Here is a 19,507-nt window from a genome sequence, read left to right on the forward strand (position 1 = left end):
TAGCGCTAGTCGATCAAATTATTGAACACAATAAAAATAACTAAGAAAGCTGTAGTCGAGACTGAACGACTTCGAAATCCCCTGAACCCTTCTAAGAATTGATATTCCAATAATTATTCGCGCCTTTCTGCTTACACAAGACACACACACATAAGCATGCACGCATAAACACTCATGGACTGCGCTTACTATGGGAACTTAATTGTTTAATAAGTTTTCTTGTCGATGGACTATCTCCATGAAATGCGTGCATTTGCCAAAGCACAAGTCTCTAGTATTTGAAATAGGCCTTTTACAAATACATACATATGTATATGAGTGAGGGGTGGATATAAGGGTTGGGGGTGAATTTTAAAAAAGTTATTAAACAATTAAGTTCTCATAGTAAGCGCACACTGCAGCCCATGCGTGTTTATGCGTGTTTTTTTGTTTTTTTAATTTTTTTATATTCGTTTATTTACAATCTTATTATACTACAAGTTGCAAGTTGAGTGGTGGCTCGGATAGCGCGCGATGCTTGCGGAACGGCCGTAAAGCATTGCTTCGCAAGCACTATACGCTACCTTAGCCTGGTACAGCTCGTCTTCTCATTCGCTCGACTCTGCGGAGCTCCATCATCACTGTGGCCGCGAAGGTGCTTGTTAGTTCCCAAGCTTCCTCCGATTCCAGCATGGCGTTGACTATGTTGTCCGCTCTGATGGAGCGGCCCAATGCCTCTTCTAGACGACGCCTCTCCTCCAGGAACCGTCCACATGCGAAAAGGATGTGGTTAGCGTCTTCCACATGCCCTCGCCCGCACCAGGGGCACTCGTCAGTTTCCTCGTGACCAAAGCGCTTCAAATAGCTCCGAAAGCATCCATGGCTCGAGAGGATCTGCGAAATATAGAAGTTACCCTCGCCGTGTTTGCGGTTAACCCATGGTTCGAGCTCCGGGATGAGCTTGTGCGTCCACCGCCCTTTAGCTGAGCTATTCTACTTCCTTTGCCATCGTGCAATGCTGTTCGCCCTGATAGCGTTGTGTCGCACAGGCGCGTGCGAATTCCGCTCCACGGCTTCGGCGACCAGGTACTCCAGTGGCACCATGCCGGCTATGACAAGCGCCGCATCATCAGAGATAGTCCTGAAAGCGCAGCTGACTCTGATTGCGCTCAGTCTGTATATCGCGCAAATGCCCCGGCTGTAGCTCGGCGTTGCCATCGTTCTTGACCATATTGGCGCAGCATAGAAGATGACAGACCTAATGACGCTCAGTGGAAGAAGACGTCGTTGCTGTTTAGGTCCCCGCGTGTTAAGCATAATTCTTGAGAGAGCCCTACAAGAATCAGCTGTCTTTTTACGCACATATTCTAAGTGTTCGCGGAAAGTTAATCTTGTGTCTAACATGACGCCAAGATACTTAATCGCCCTCTTTGACGCGATGGTGACGCTGCCTATCCTTATATTGGCAGTCTCCACTTTTTTGCGGCTGATTACTAGGACGACTTCCGTCTGGTGCACCGCAAGCTCGAGTCCAGCTCCTGTCAGTCAGCTTCGAATGCGATTTATACTTTCACTGCACATATCCTCTGTATCTTTAAGCTCTTTGCCTATGGCGACGACAGCCACATCATCAGCAAAGCCAATGGTGTGCGCACCTGCTGGTACTTCCAAACGCAGTACGCCGTCGTACATGATATTCCATAGGAGAGGCCCCAGCACTGAGCCTTGGGGTACTCCAGCTGACACTGTATGAGTTTGGGGACCCTCACTCGTGTTGTATACCAGTGTTCGTCCTCTGAAGTAGCTCTTTATTATCTTTTTTAGATATTTAGGGATATTATATTGTGACAGCGCATTCAGTATCATATCCCAACTAGCTGTGTTGAAGGCGTTCTTAACGTTCAGGGTCGCGATGATGCAGTATTGCTTCGTCCCGTGCCTCCATCTGGTGCCTTGGATGGCGGAAGTTGCCAGGCCAACAACTTTTTCTAGAGCATCCGTTGTTGACCGGGCCTTCCGGAATCCAAATTGATATGGTGATAGGCCTCCGGCGCTAGCAATAGCAGTCTCTAGTCTAGAGCAGATCAATTTCTCAAACACCTTTCCCATGGTGTCTAAGAGACAGATCGGTCTGTATGAAGATGGCTCGTCTGGTGGTTTGCCAGCCTTGGGTAGCAATACCAGGTTCTGGGTCTTCCATTTTGTAGGGAACGTCTCTTGTAGTAAGCATTCGTTGAATAATTCGGCGAACGCACTAGGGTGCAAGGCTAGGACTAGCTTTAGCGCACGATTTGGGATCCCGTCCGGCCCTGGAGCTGTGTTGGTTCTAAGACCTCTGAGAGCTACTAGGATTTCTTCGTCTGTAACTAAAACAATTTGAGTGCTCGTTGAGCCTTGATTAGCAGACTCGGACTCTGGGGCATGAATGGAGCTTAATCTTTCTGGAAAGAGCGTTTCCACAATCGATTTAAGCTCCAGACGATCCGTCGGCTGCACCTGTTTACCTGCGTATAGCCTTTTAACTACTATCTTATATGCCCTGCCCCAAGGGTCATATTCGGCTGAGTCGCACAGCTCTAGAAAGCTTTATCTTTTGCTTGCCCGAATGGCCTTCTTCAACTGACTTCTAGCTGCCTGGTAAGCTAATTGTTTTTTCGAAAAACGGAGACCTACCCCGAGCCCGTATTTGTGCATTCCACCAATACGTAGGCTCTTGTTGTCGCGTGAACTGCTTGCGGCGTAACATGCTGCTATTGCAGGCACTCTGTATTTGGGCCACCATTTGGCATGCTCTGGCCTCAGCATTACCAATTGTGCCCAGAGACTGAATGGCCTCTGAAAAAGCCGCGGGATTAAAGTATCCAGGCGATACGATTCCCTCCACAAGGTTGACGCCCTGGCAGGTGGCTCACCTATTGTGAACAGAAGTGCCGTATGATCGCTGCCCGTATAGCTATCGCAGTGGCTCCATGTTGCTTCCCGAACGAGGGATGAAGTGACAAAAGTAATGTCAATTACAGATCCGTATCCAGCCCGACTGAAGTTGAACTCGTGGCCAGTGTTGAGCAGTGCAACATCTAGTGTCGCGAAAATCTCCAGTAAGATACGGCCTCTGACATTTGTTGTGTAGCTACCCCATTCTAACGCCCAGGAGTTAAAATCTCCTGCTATAATGGCCTTCCGACCCCTAGCATCCTCGGCAAGCTCGTCAAGCGCCGCTGTGAAATCACTGAGCTGCATTCTGGGGGCCAGGTAGCAGCTGTAGAGCCATAGGCTACCGTATTGGCCACGTACGAACCCATTAAATGACTTAACATTCGAACGAACATTCTTTGTGTTGCCACATACCCACAACACCGCTTTGCCATTAGCATCTGTTGCCCATGTCCTAGGGCAGCTGGTTCTACAGTGGTGAGGCTCGCTGAGAAATGCTACGTCTATACATTTTTCCCCTATGGTCTGCTCTAGAAGATCTTGGGCAGCAACACAATGATTTAAGTTAAGCTGAAGGAACCTTAACATTTCATTTTACGAGCAGCCTCGCGGTAGGATGGGAAACAGCGTTTAGGCTGATCCACGGCGCGGTTACGGAATACAACCCATCCAATTCTGATTTTGGACAGCTCGAGCAGAGTTTTGGCATTTCCAATTGGAAGAGCAACTGTAGCTCTTTGCTGTCCACCAAAAGCCGGTCGAAGCGTCTTGATAGCCTCAATGGGGAGTGAGCTATCCAACTCCGCCCTAATTGCCTCCAAGATCTCTTCTTTGCTCGCTAACTCATCTAGGTCACGAATCTCAATTTGAGCCGATTCGGTAAGTGTTTTAACTACCGCTCGGTCACCCAAGGCCTTGCCTACAACTTCGTGAAGGGCCTCAGCGCTATGCTCCGGCTTTCTGCTCAGTTGCAACAAAAGGTGCCCCTTAGCTGTCTTCCTAATGCCTTGAACGTCGCCGCTCAGATGCTTTAGATTTGGGTCGGTCTTGACTACACGAAGCATGTCCGCATAGCTGCAACCACTCAGGCCTGAAATCGCGATTGCGTCACTTCTGGGTCGTTTTTGCATGGGCTTGCGTCCTTTAACGACTGTCCAGCTGTTCGGGTTTGTCTGTCGACCTGCCTGATTTGAATTTTCAGCTGTAGCCCGTAGAGCCATTGGTTCTTTTGGGTTCGCTGCGCCTTTATTGGGCCTCGGCTTTTCTGAGGGTGTTTTCCTCTGATCGGTGGCAACTTCCTTCGACCGCTTGGGCGTATTGCTAACTGAGATCGCGCTAGTGCTCGCATGGTCTGCACCTCGCAGTTTTTAACCGGTCGGTTGCAGAGCTTTTCGGCCGTCTTATGGAGATTTACCAGCCTAGCCAGCTCCTCTCTCATTAGGGCATTAATATGCCGCTGACCCCCAAATATGGCAGTCAAGCCGTCTAGCATAACTCCAATTTGGGATAACGCTTCTTTTAGTGAGCTGGGTGCCTGGCACTCAGCCACTGGGGACTGATTAAAGGTCGACGGCTGCGGCAGCGCCCTCTGTTGTTGCTGCGGTGATCGCTGCAACGAGGAACGACGCACGAAAGCTTGCAGCTCGTCCTCCATCCTGGCATCCATTTTTTGCTCCGACTACAACGACGTGAAGCCTGTAGTGGGCAATGGCTACTAATATAATTTGAGTTTACAGACCGCAGTATCTTAAACTCTGCTTAACTAAAGCAATAGCCCGAAAGTATGCACTACTTTTCGTAACTGCGTCTTCACTCCAGATGTTAGGTTGCTGTCTTTGCTAAGCCTTAGCAACTCACCAAAGTCAGTGAGTTTATGCGTGGGTGCTTGTGTGTGTATGTGTATGTGTTTGTGTATGTGTGTGTGTGTATGCGTGTGTGTGTATGCGTGTGTGTGTGTGTGTGTATGTGTGTGTATGCGTGCGTGAGTGTGTGTGTGTTTCTTGTTTCTGAAAGACGCGAAAAATTATTGAAATAGCTATTGCTCCAAGGGTTCAGGGGACCTCGTAGTCGAGCAGTCTCGACTATAGCTTTTTACTTGTTATACCCTGAACGCATTTTCAATGGGAAATGAGGGTATAATGGTTTTGTTGAAATGTATGTAACAGGCAGAAGGAGGCGTGGCAGACCCCACAAAATATATATATTCTTGATCAGGGCGACAAGCTGAGTCGATTTGGCCCTGTCCGTCTGTCTGTCCTTCCGTCCGTCCGTCCGTCCGTATGTATGAACGCGTCGATCTCAGAAGATATAAGAGTTAGAGACTTGACATTTTTTTTCCTAGGTCCGTGTGTATCACGCGCATATCAAGTTTTTCTTTTTATATCGATAACTACTCCCGATATTTTATTATCGATCAAAAACCTTATCGAAAGCTAGTTATTTAATTATATCTCCTACACCTTTAGACCTAGAGCTTGCAAATTTTCAATGTAGATTTTTATGTATTTTATATAATTTCGGTTTTTGTTGTAATTTACCCCCCACCCCAATATCCACCCCCTGACCCTCACCTTTGTAAAAGGCGTATTTCAAGTACTAGAGACTTGTGCTTTGGAATGTACATACATTTTGACCATATGATTACGCTTTTCATTAAGATTGTACGTCTAGAAATTAAATTATTCAACAAATAAATGCTTATAATGTTGCCCACACTGCAGCGCAGCCCAAGCGCAGTCGCTGCTTACTGCGCAGTTAGCAGAGTGAATGCATTTAATTTTCGTTGGCATTACCGGTTGGACGCTTTAAGCGGAGTCGTTATAACCGGATTCTACTGTACCTGTCAAATTAAATAAATTTTAATGCAGTATTGTAAGCTAATATATTTTCTTCTAAATTATAAAAGAAAAACATTTACTTTTAATTTTAGTTCCATAATATTACAGCGAATGTAAACATACCCAAATATTTGCGTCAACAAAAGTCTACATACTCTTATTTTCTTGCACTGTCTGGCGTCAGCGTTCTTCTTAGAAATAACGGGGGTTTTCGAAAAATGTATTCAATAATGAGTAAATTCTTAATAGTTGGCGTGTTTTGCTTGAGCTGGACAAAATATTTGAGTTTTGCAGTAAAAATGCCACGAAAAGAGTTATCGCTTGAAGATCGTGGAAGGATTTTGCATCTCCACACAAAGGAGCAAAAGTCGTATGCAGAGATAGCAGAAATCATGTCCAGAAGCAAGTCTACTATACAGACTGTCATTGGTAGATTCAAATATGAAGGGCGCATCAAAAACAACAAGAGATCTGGTTGGCCACCTGTACTATCCGATCGTGACAAGCGCACAATAAAGCATCTGGTGGACAAGGATCATTTTTGTAGCGCAATGCAGATTGCGTCAGAGCTGGGTCGAACAATTGACAAGCAAGTTCACCCGGAAACAGTCCGTAGAGCCATTAAAACCTATAACTTTAGGTCCAACACGCCTCGCAAGAAGCCTCTTGTAAATTTAACAAACAGGAGAAAGCGCTTAGAGTTTGCCAAAGCCTACGTGGACAAGCCAATGGACTTCTGGCGGAAGGTCATCTTCTCATAACATTTTTGGCTCAGATGGGCTTCTCCGCGTCTGGAGGAGACCAGGAGAAGCATTGAACCCCAAAAATACAATAAAAACCGTACAACACTGCGGAGGTATTAGGGTTTGGGGTTGCATAGCTGCAGCAGGAGTCGGAAATTTGGAATTCATCGACGGAGTGATGGACCAATATGTGTACATTGATATTAAAAAAAAAATTTAAAGATCAGCGCCGAGAAACTTGGAATTGGGTCTGATTTCTGGTTTCAACAGGACAATGACCCAAAACATAAAGCAATGAATACTAGGTTGTATCTTGCGTACAACACTCCACACCTTTTAGAGGCGCCGCCACAGAGCCAGGATATCAATCCAATCGAGCATGTTTGTAATATGCTCGAAAAAGAAATAAGGAAGCCCCAAATCAGCAACAAAAACAGCCTGCGAGAGGCATTACACCAGGAGTGGTGCGCGATAGATCCCAAATATATCGAAAAATTGGTGCTTTAAATGCCAAATCGCCTCAGAGAGGTGATTAAGATGAAGGTTATCCCACAAGATATTAAATTTGAAGTTTAATTAAAAAGATTGTTCCTTATAGTTAGTAAGTTTATACTAGTTTGTAAGAGTACGTAGACTTTTGTTGACGCAGACATTGGAGTTCCTTTTGTTTTTAATTAATATTATTATGTTAAGTTTGAAATTTCACTGTTTTTCTTTTTTAGTTTAGAAGAAAATATATTAGTTTATAATCCTGCATAAAAGATTTTTAATTTAACAAAAATTTGGCCAAGTTTCAGGGTGATTCGCGCAAATACAAAAAAGAGTACGGTGACTTTAGTGGCACACTGTATGTACATATGTACATATGTGCATATGTTTTACATGCTCGAAGGGTTAAGGGGAGCTCGTCGAGCAGTGTCGACTAGAGCTTTCTTACTTGTTTTATTTCCATATGTACATACAATAAATACAATATGTATTTCAAAAACTTGTTTGTTGAAGCAGACCCAGCACCCGCACAATAAAAATTCAATTCCAGTGGGGCAACTGCTTTTTTCTGCCGATTAGATGATGGCAATGATTTTTGCAAATGTGTGTGTGAGAGAGAGAAAGAGAGAATGAAAGACACAAAGTGAAAGACATAAATAAAGAAATGAAATATGTATGTAGATATGTAAATAAAGAGGAGACAATCGCTGACTGTTATCAGCGTGCAGCTACCCGCTTTTCTACATTTGCTTCGACACGAGCTTCTCATGTGTGAGGATCCTCTCCATAATTACTTAGACAATGTTCATTAGTCATCATATACAAGCAATTGTGTAACTTCTTACGGCTTGTTGCTTATGCCACTTGTTAACTAATTACATATGGAAAGACGATTTAAGCGTGTTTGATGGAGACTGCAAATCGAGAATATGTTCCATGTGCGATCGAAGAGAAAGAAAAGTCAAAGCTGTGTCGTTTCTTATGAGTTAACTTACTTTCTCTTTATTTATGTATGTACATATGTATGTATCTCTGTCTTTGGCTGTTAAACTGACCGTCTGCCCGTTTTGCGCTTGTGTGTAAAATATAATGAAGGAATCCAGTGAAGAGTGAAAGCAGATAAACGTACACAGTCAAAAGTGTAAGTCGTCTGTGGTGCTGCGTCAGCTAAAGATCATTGACATATTTACATGAATTACTAGCTCAATGTGCGCGTGTATGTATGTATGTAAATGAGTGTATTGTAAGTATGCGAGAGTGTGTTCCACTGCTTTCCGGTAGGGCTTGACTTGCCAATCGATTAATCAACATTAACTGAATTTGAGAGGGAGACATTTTTTCATAAGTAGAGATTGGATCATGATTAGTAAGCCGCATGTTTCATTGAATTAATTGACTTCTCAATAACAGGTCTATTACGACAGCTTGAATTTTTCTTCCTTATTTTAAGATTGAACTGTCACAAAGCATGACCAAGAGGTACGACGTACATACATATGTATGTATGAAAGTCAATATTTCGATACTGCCAGTTGTATGTGGAATCTTCGCCAATAGAAATTCCACTAAATCCTAGCAGTTTACTATATTACCACTATTATAATCACCCAACGAGGGTCTGATAACTACTATATGAAAGCAGATAATTTCCAGTTGCGATTGAGCTGACCAACTTTGCTTAACCTATGACTGGTAATATTTATACCCTGAACCCATTGAAAATGGGAATTCAGGGTATAATGGTTTTATTAAAAATATGTAACAGGCAGAAGGAGGCGTGGCAGACCCCACAAGTATATACATATATTCTTGATCAGGGCGACGAGCTGAATCGATTTGGCTCTGTCCGTCTGTCCGCATTTTGAACGCGTCAATTTCAGAAGATATAAGAGCTACAGAGTTCAATTTTTTTCAAATGTGCGTATATGTATGTAGTGCGGATATCGTTTATCTTCAAAAATCGATAACTCTTCCTATTATTTTGTTATCGATTAAAAAGATGATCAAAAATAAGCTATTTAATTATATCGCCAATATCATTAAAGCTAGAGTCGCCCAATTTTATATGTAAGTTCATATGTATTTTATAGAATTTCGACTTATGCTATAATTCATCCCCCACCCCTATATCCACCCCCTCACCCACATATTTGTAAAAGGAGTACTGGTATTTCTCGTATAACGTGGTCTTATACAAAGCGATTACGATATAACGCGATTTGGAAAAATTAGGTTTCAGTACAACTCGAAATTTAGGCTTATATAACGCGAAGAGGAAAATACATAATTATAACGTGCAAAGATCTTTGAAGACAGTGAAACAAATTCATACCGTATGAAGTTTGAAGAATAACAATAAAGTTTTTAATAAACCTTTAATTTGTTTTAGTTTGTTTTTAATTTTTTTAATGTTCACATAATTATTAAAATTTTGTTTTTTTGAATTTTGATATACATACAAATGTATTATTATTCATATCTTGTATTGAGTTGAAATATATGTGCATCTGTTATTTTGTATGTATTTTATTGAAAAAAAAAAAACCTATTGGAACCTAACCCCCAAATTTATATGAAAACTATGTTTTAGATAACGCGGATTTACATAACGCACAATTCTTCTGGAACGTAACTATCGCGTTATACGAGGGATACCTGTATTTCAAATACTAGGCACTTGTGCTTTGGCACATACACGCAACTTAATGTTATAATCACGATCTGAAAGCTTAAGTCTCCATGAATGATCATGATCATGATCATAAATGCGTCCATGTGCCAAAGCACAAGTCTCTAGTATTTGAAATACGCCTTTTACAAATATGTGGGTGAGAGGGTGGATATAGAAATTATATAAAATACATATATTTATATTTAAATTTTGGAGACTGTAGCTCTAAAGGTGTAGGAGATATACATAATTAAATAACTAGTTTTCGATAAGGTTTTTAATCGATAATAAAATATCGGGATTAGTTTTCGATTTGGGGAGAAAAGCTCGACATGCGCCTGATATTCAGGGACCCAGGAAACAAATTTGAAGTCTCTAGCTTTTATATCTTCTGAGATCAACGCGTACATACGGACGGACGGACGGACAGACGGACAGGGCTAAATCGACTCAGCTCATCGCCCTGATGAAGAATATGTATACTTTGTGGGGTCTGCCACGCCTCCTTCTGCCTGTTCAACCACTGCAGCCAATGCGTGTTTATGCGTGTTTGCGTATGGCTGTGTATGTGTGTGTGCTGAGCGAATAATTATTGAAATATCAGTTGCTCGAAGGGTTCAGGGGATCTCGTAGTCGGGTAGTCTCGACTAGAGCTATCTTACTTGTTCTAAGCTGCGAGTGTACCTGAAAACCACAGCATGGTGGAAATAATTTATTGATAAAGAAGAAGCGAATAAAAATAAGAGCCCAAAATATTAAATTCGAAATCAGACAATGTTTATGATACTTACTGTTGCTGTTGCTACACGCTCATAGCCGTTTGTTATCGACACTTTTTTAAACACAGTTTTCCGCGAACAGGTTATAAAGCCAACGTCAACATAAGTAGCAACAACAATGCGACCATATGCACATATACTCCAACATGTATGTATGTATATATGTGCGTATGCCGAAACCCAACTAAAGCTCAAAGCGCCAACTTCAATAGCGACCACGGCGACTAGGAAAAACCGAAAATTAACTACGTTCGCTCAGTCGCAGTTGCCGCCTCAGCTCAGTTACCGACGAATGCGCTAAGCGACCGCAACGATAAACGGTAAACGTTAAGACAGTGAACAAAGCAAGAAGAGAAAGAGCAAAGTTAAAGCGAACAAGTGTCGAGTGGGTATTGATGTCTTTGCATGTCTGACTGCTCGGCTTAACGGTAGTGTGTGTGTCTGTCGGTCTGCATCTCTTTCTCCCGTTCGGGTTTCATTGATCATCTCTGCGTGTGCTTACATGAGAGAGTTGATTTCTTTTACTTTTTTTTTTTTTTTTTTTTTTTTGTTGAGTGTATGGTAAAGTGAAATGGCATTTGTTGAATTTTAAAAGCACGTAGCTTTACCTGAGCGCAGAGCAACAAATCAGACAGCGGGCCAAACATTTCATTCAGCTTGCAAATAATAAAATACCGCAACAACAATCTGGAGAAAATATTTGATAAACAGGGAAGACAGCAATTCATCAAGAGCAAAGCAAAACAATAACTTTAATCAACAGAAATGTAAGTTTAAAGAAAAGAAATCCTTATAGATATAACATTTAAAACAAAAATTGAATTAGGCACAGTGACTGCCAAACAGTTATACCGGATCAGAAAGCACTGTGTACACACAGAAACCAAATTTGACAATATAGGAATAATAATTTACAATGATTTAATAATATTTATGGAATTTAACTATTAATTCAAATAAATAAATACAATTAAATACAATTTTTTGAATAACGAAAATGAAATAAAAAATTAATTTTATTATGTACAACAATTTTTTTTTACCGTGAAAATATGTAATATTAGAAATTTTATTAGCAATTTTGCTGGTCAATGTTTTAGTATTTACATATGTACATACATATGTATGTATGTACGCACTATTCTTTTTCAGATTCGCTCTATTTGAATTATCAAATCACATAACTTTATACATATGTACATATGTATTTATAATTAATGTTCTTTTTTCTTTAAAGACATTAAATGTTGATATTTTAAAAATTCTTCGCTTCTTTTCTGCCTACACAAGAAACAGTACATGCATATACGCGCACAGACAGAGAGACACACATTGGCACTGCACGGATAATACACGGACTTACTTATTGTCTGTCTGTCGGCATGATTTAGCGCGTCGATCTCAAAAGATATACATACATACATACATACGAACTAAAGACTTGACAATTTTTGTTGGAAAGTCCGAATATTCCTGCTTTTGGAGGTAATGTCCCGGTGTCCCGACCTAACACGGAATTTTCCAGGGTTTCTGCTGTTTTGATCAAAACAAGTAAGAACGTTGCAGTCGGGCGATACCGATTGCAGAATACTCATTCACAGTGTAAACGCTGTAAACCAGCGAAGATAGTGCAATTTTCAAGTCTAGTGCGCAACAAAAAAGCAGTGGTGCGGGTGCTAAGGGCCACGCAAATTATGTTAGAGTAGGGTGAATTGCAAATTTTTATAAATTTAAGCTTCTTTTATATTTTTTAAATTTCATAAAAATGTTTCTTTCCGTATTATGAATATTTATTAAGCTTATTTATATGTACAAATACATAAATAGATGGCTGACGCATATAAATGTGGCTATTCGGGCACTATAAATGCCGATTTGCCACGCCCCTAGTAGGCGTAGATATATATTTTTTCAGCCATCTTTATAGAATTAAAACATCAGCTTACATCCAAAATTTCAGCATTCTAGGTTTATAACTTTAGGAGATACAGTTTTATCCGATTTGCCATGCCCCCAATGGGCGGAGATATATCCGCCATAGCTTGTGATCTTGGGTGATCGACGCGGACCTACATACCATTCAGCTTTCTAGCTCTTCAACAAACATGATTTCTGGTATATCGGAAAATGCATTTTCCGACTTGCCACACCCCTAGCGGGTGGATCGGGAAAATTTTAACATTTTATAAATCGGAGATATACACGAGTGTGTGTTTCAAGTCTCTAGCTTCAATAGCGCCGAAATAGATTGCGTTCATACAAGCAGACGGACGGACGGACAGACGGACGGACAGCAAGACGGACATTGCACAAAACCACTATACTAATTCACTTTCGTGAATGAGTATAATAATTCATTTTCGTGAATGAGTATAATAAGCTTAATAGATATTCATAATACGGAATGAAACATTTTTATGAAATTGAAAAATATAAAAAAAAGCTAAAATAATAAAAATTTCCAATTTACAAAAAAGAGTTTTCCGCGGGATTTGAACTCGCATCCAAGCGGAATAGCATGTTCATGTAAAAATACATATCTAAAATAAAGATCGCCGGCGCTTCTGCCTACAGCACCACCGCATCGTTTCGAGCAACAGTAGTCAAAACGAAATCACATTTTGGTTATGACGCCATATAGCAAAGAAAATCCAGTGCAGCGGTTGGGAATTCAAAAACAATGCAAAGACAAATCAATCGCAACGGAGATTCTTAGAATATGCTAGAGTTCGCATTTATGTGTGCATACATACACACATACAAATGAGCGCGTGTTTAAGGCTGGAATGCTTGATGCTATGCGTGCAGACTTACATACATATATGTATATACATATATACATACATATGTATGTATTTGCGTATATGTATTTGAAGGCTTTTTAAGAAGAAACAAATTTAAACCTATAAAATTATTCGACTAAGAACAAGTAAGAAGACTCTAGTCGAGACTGCTCGACAAGGAGATACCCTGAACCCTCTAATCTGATATTCTAATCACTCTGCACTTCTTTTCGGCACACATGCACGCACGTATTAGAACGCGCTCTGCTAACTGCGCAATAAGCAGCGACTGCGCTTGGGCTGCGCTGCAATGTGGGCAACATTATAAGAATTTATTTGTTGAATAATTTAATTTTTAGACATACAATCTTAATGAAACTTTTAGAACATAATTATAATATTCAAATGTGTGTACATTCCAAAGCACAAGTCTCTAGTACTTGAAATACGCCTTTTACAAAGGTGAGGGTGAGGGGGTGGGGGGGTAAATTACAACAAAAATCGAAATTATATAAAATACATATAAGTCTACATTTAAAACTTGGAAGCTCTAGTTTTAAAGGTGTAGGAGATATAATTAAATAACTAGCTTTCGATAAGGTTTTTAATCGATAATAAAATATCGGAAGTAGATATCGATATATAGAGAACAACTTGATATGCGCGTGATATACACGGACCTAGGAAAAAAAAGTAAGAACGTTGCAGTCGGGCGTTACCGACTGCGGAATACTCATTCACATCCCATCAACAATTTAGTAGTTAAGTTTCGCTCTAATACTGTAGAATATACAGGTTTTTCCGATTTGCCACGCCCCAACTGGGCGTAGATACCTCATTTTTGGCCAGTTTTTAGAAAGAGATAACGGTACCCTAACTGCAAAGTTTGAATGCTTACCCTCAAAAAATGTGAAAATTACAGGGTATTTTTCGATATGCCACGCCCCTAAAAAAGCGTAAAAATTATTTTTGGGGAATCGATAGAGGAGGCTACCAGTAACTCAACTATCCAAATTTGAAGCTTCTAGCTATTATACTTTAGGAGATATAAACTTTTGCGGTTTGCCACGCCCCCTGTGGGCGGACATATATCCGACAAAACTTTTTGGTCTTGGGTGATCAGTCTGAGTATATATACAAAATTTGAGGTCTCTGCCATCAATAGTGTCCAAAATATAGGAGAATTTAAAAAATCACTATATCTTCAGGTCCGATTTACCACGCCCCCAATGGGCGTAGACTTATAATTTTATCTTTAGACTTTATAGAATCATACCATTAGCTGACGTGCAAAATTTCAGCATTCTAGCTGTAAAACTCTTGGAGATACAGTTTTATCCGATTTGCCACGCGCCCAATGGGCGTAGATATATCCGCCATAGCTCGTGATCTTGGGTGGTCAACGCGGACCTACATACCAAATTTCAGCTTTCTAGCTCTTTAACTAACATGATTTCTGAGATATCGCAAAATGCATTTTCCGATTTGCCATGCCCCTAGTGGGCGGATCGGGAAAATTTTAACACTTTATAAATCGGAGATATACACGAGTATGTGTTCCAAATTTCAAGTCTCTAGCTTCAATAGCGCCGAAATAGATTGCGTTTATACGGACAGACGGACGGACGGACGGACAGACGGACAGACGGACGGACAGCAAGACGGACATTGCACAAAACCAATATACTGATTCACTTTCATGAATGAGTATAAAAATTTCAAGTCTAGCTCTTATATCTTCTGAGATCGACGCGTTCATACATACGGACGGACGGACGGACAGACAGACGGATAGGGCCAAATCGACTTAGCTCGTCGCCCTGATCAAGAATATATATACTTTGTGGGGTCTGCCACGCCTCCTTCTGCCTGTTACATACATTTAACAAACCATTATACCCTGATTTCCCATTGAAAATGTGTTCAGGGTATAAAAAGAAAAGTATTAAGCTAGGTACACACGATGCAAACAATTTGCAGCAAGTTGATTGCTGCAATCAAATTTGCACGTTTGAACACGAGTGCAAACATTTTGCTGCAAACAAAAAATTTGCAATAACTGTTTGCGGCAACTTTTTTTGCTTATCGTCTGAACACAGAATTTTGCCGTTAGTTTGGTTGCGTCAGTTGTTTGCTTGTTTACATGTGCTGTTTGCTTTCAGCCGCAATATTGCAGCAAGCAAAGCAAAATGTGGGATCGTGAGAAAACGATTGAATTAATTGAATTGTACGAGAATTTTTTAGTTTTATAGGATGTTTCGTCAACAGACTTTAAAAATAACTATAAAAAGCAAAATGCTTATCGCGAAATTGCTAAAAAAAATGTACTTTTTCTAATAAAAAATTAAAATCACTGACTGGCATGCGTAAATTGTAATAGTTTTTTTCATCACCATATTGTTGCTCTTCTCAAAGGTTCTGATGCACTCCTTTTTCATCTCTTTTAGAAATCCACTCTTTCACCCAACACTTTTTTTTTTGGCAGACTTTGATCTTTTTAATTTTTTTTTTTTTTTTTTTTATCAAGCAGCAACTTTTGATTGTTGTGTCGACATAATATAAACACGTCGTTATTCCTTGAATTTTTCAATTCAACTGAACTTGCAAATGAGTGTCACTTGCAAGCAGTGCAAACAAAAACCAAAAATGAAAACACGTGTAGACATTAATGCAATTTATTGAACGAAATGGCCATGCAAAAGTTTGCGTGCAAAACAAAAATTGATTGCAGCAAGTAATTTGTATGCAATATTTGCATTGGTGTGAACATTTGTGCAAACTTTTGCTGCAAATTATTTTCAACTTGCTGCAAATTGTTTGCATCGTGTGTACCTAGCTTTAGGTGCCATTCATTCAAGATCGCACCTTCCCAATAAAATATCTATTTTATAAAGAACGAAATGTACATGAAAAAAAAGAACATCGAAGAAATTTCGAACCTCCCCTACTCTAACATATTTTGCGTCGCCCTTAGCACCCGCGCCATTGCTTTGCTTGAGCAGTTAGTTGCTAAAATATAATAGCTTAATAAGAGAGCTTCATCAGACAAAACTACAGTACGGGTAGAATGTCAAGAAATCAATCGAAATTCTAAGAATGTGAGAAACGGCGTGCTTCTGTCTGTGCGCATAGAATACACGATGAGTGTGTGCACATGTTTAGGAAAATCGCTGCTAGCTTGAAGCCGGTATCCAGTATATGGATACAAATCTATATATATAAAAGAGAGTTGTGTAAAAGTGCTCCTCCACTTATAACTCGAGATCTGCTGGACCAATTTTCATGGCTTTTGATTTGTTGGATTTGTCTCCGCTATGAGTAGGATAGTAGATCTTAAAAATACTGAAAAAATTTGACAAATACTTGAAAAACGCGGTTTTTCCCCTAAAGATTCAAATTTCCATTGATACTCAGTAGGCTTGATAACAGTGACAGTTTTCGGTCATGCAATAGTATATACAATAGTATAGAAGTAAATAAACAAATGTAGTCAGTCAGTCTACGGCACAGCCTCAGGCGAACCTGACTATTCATAAAAAAAGCACATTTGATAAAAATAATACGCGTGCGTACAGAAGCTAAATATCTCGAAAGTTCAGGTATTTGTTTGTCTCAAACATAAATTTGTGTAAATTATTTATATTTATATTTCTCGATTGTTTTATGTGGTTTTGTGAGAGGGCATATGCAGTATTACTATTAATAAAAATGCCGCGTCCTAGAAGATCTAATCTTTCCCGGCGGACCCATAATGCAATTAGGCATCGGAATATCGCGAGTCAATTATCTGACGAAGAACGAGAAATCGCCCGAGAAAGGCGCCGCGTTAGTACCCAGCAAAGAAGGGCCTTAATTCGTGCTTCTCAAAGAGAGGCAGCCCGTGAAACGGCAATAAGAAATGGTTCAAGGATTGATTTGAATCGAGCAGCGTTTCGATATGATTGCACCATTGACTACAGCTTGAATCGTTTAGTTTGCATTGGTCTAATGGACGTTGCTTGCCAGCATTGTGGCGCATTGAAGTTTGCTGGTGAAACGCCCGGTTTGTGCTGCCTTAGTGGTAAAGTGACATTGCCATTAGTGGTCCCGCCACCAGAGCCATTGCGTTCCCTGCTTAATGGCGAAACACTAGAATCACGACATTTTCTAGCGAACACTCAAAAATACAATGCCTGTTTCCAAATGACTTCTTTTGGGGCGGAAATTATTGGAGACGGATATAATCCGACATCAAAGGTAATTTACGTTAAAAATTTTATTTTCTGATTGTAAAAAAAAAAAAAAAAAAAAATGGAATAATGTAGTTTGTTAGATTCCTGTAAAAATTGTTTGTAAATCTAACTATAACTACTATGGCTTTGAATTTAAAGATTCAAGGCCAGATTTGCCATCGCACTGTAACATTTCAAAACACTCCGCAATGGCCAAAGTTTCAGTAGCATCACAAATTATATGGACGAATGTACAATGGCACTAGCACTAGACCGAACATTAAAAGATCTGCGCAATGACTCGAGATGTTTTGGTGGTTCAATGATTTTATTATCTGGCGATTTCCGACAAACACTACCAGTAATTCCAAGATCTATTGCTGCCGACGAAATAAACGCTTGCCTCAAAGCATCAAATCTGTGGCGATATGTAACCAAACTTCAACTGTCTGTAAATATGAGAGTTGCATTGTTCAACGATATATCTGCTGATGATTTCTCGAAGCAATTGCTGAATATAAAAATTTTTGCAATTTCGTCTCATCAAAAGATGAGCTTATCAACAAAGTATTTCCGAATATCATTGCTTTCCACAAAAATACTAAATAGTTAAGTGAGCGAGCAATTTTGGCGGCTAAAAATAAAGATGTGGATGACCTTAATTTTATAATTCAAAATAAAATAGTCGGTACTCTGTATTCATTCAAATCTATCGACTGTGTAACAAACGATGAATAAGCCACTAATTATCCAACTGAATTTTTGAACCCCTTGGATGTGCCTGGTTTACCACCGCACAATTTACAACTGAAGGTTGGCTCGGTAGTTATCATGCTTAGAAATTTAAACCAACCAAAACTGTGCAATGGAACGCGTTTGGTGATAAGAAAACTGATGAGCAATGTGATTCACGTGTCGATACTCAAAGGAAAATTTAAAGATGAGGAAGTTTTTATTCCTAGGATTCCGATGATCCCAACAGATATGCCCTTTGAGTTTAAACGAATTCAATTCCCGATTCGTCTTGCGTTCGCTATGACGACCAACAAATCACAGGGCCAATCTTTGACTATTTGTGGCCTCAATCTAGAAAATGCGTATTTTTCTCATGGTCAATTGTACGTGTTCTCATGCTCACGTGTTGGTAAACCATCCGCATTATTTGTTCTTGCGCCTAACCAAAAAACAAAGAATGTCGTTTACCACAAGGTGCTTGAATGAAAATCCAATAATAAATTAATCAGAGTGTATCCCAACCTGAACAACATAGCTTTCAACAATTGTTTACCTAGAAATAGTAGATAGGGCAATGCAACGTTTCCCGGGCCAGCTAGTATATAATAAAAATTAAAATTTTATAAATTACATATGTACATATGTAATTAGAATGCATTGATGCAATGATCATAGCAATAGCTATCGATGATTTTCCAATTTTAATGGGACCATGCCCTGTTTTTTGTTGCGCACTAGACTTGAAAATTGTCCTATATACTCTGGTTGAATGCGTTTGTGCTGTGAATGAGTTTTCTGCAATCGGTATCGCCCGACTGCAACGTTCTTGTTTTGTAATGAAAACAGCAATTATTTATATATATCATAGCTCGCAAATAACTGTTAACACTTTTTCGTTGTCTGCAAAAAAGTGTCTTTCACTGACACAGTCAAAAAAACTCAGACAGAAACTGTTTTTGTCGCGTCTGGCTTAGCTCGCTCGCGCTCTGAGGAAGACAGTTATTTCTGTTTTCGTTTCCCCAAGTCAAACACTGATCGTTTGCTTGAGTTAAATGAAGCAAACGGTAAGTTGCGTTTGTATGGGTAATCACGCGCGATTGCTGCGTTCTTTTTGTATGTATGTATGCGTGTATTTACATGCACACGAAGGCAACAACAATTTCTGCTGAGTTTTTTAGTCAAAGTGTTTTTTGCTGAGAGTCTTTGTGTGAGGGAAAATCGTGTTAGTTTTACGCGACACTCATGTGAGAGCGTCACACGAATGAGTCATTGCATTGCGTCTAAACGAAACAGATGCTAAAGAAAACAGAGAGTGACGCTCAGAGCGAGACGTGTCTGCACAATTT

General features: G+C 40.0%; 1 protein-coding gene across 3 annotated transcripts in view; it reads left to right on the forward strand.

Annotated features, from left to right (window-relative positions):
* The first annotated feature begins 10,974 nt into the window (after positions 1-10,974).
* LOC6586334 overlaps positions 10,975-19,507 on the forward strand; it is a 72,230-nt gene continuing 63,697 nt past the window's right edge. The window contains exon 1 of one of the 3 annotated variants that reach the window (XM_032733199.2): positions 10,975-11,199. The gene's annotated coding sequence lies outside the window, so the exon portion shown is untranslated. The remainder of the gene's footprint in view (positions 11,200-19,507) is intronic. The other 2 variants (XM_015160529.3, XM_015160528.3) reach the window with 2 other exon arrangements.

Source organism: Drosophila mojavensis, unplaced genomic scaffold, assembly GCF_018153725.1.
Source record: "Drosophila mojavensis isolate 15081-1352.22 unplaced genomic scaffold, ASM1815372v1 contig_136, whole genome shotgun sequence".
NCBI lineage: Eukaryota > Metazoa > Arthropoda > Insecta > Diptera > Drosophilidae > Drosophila > Drosophila mojavensis.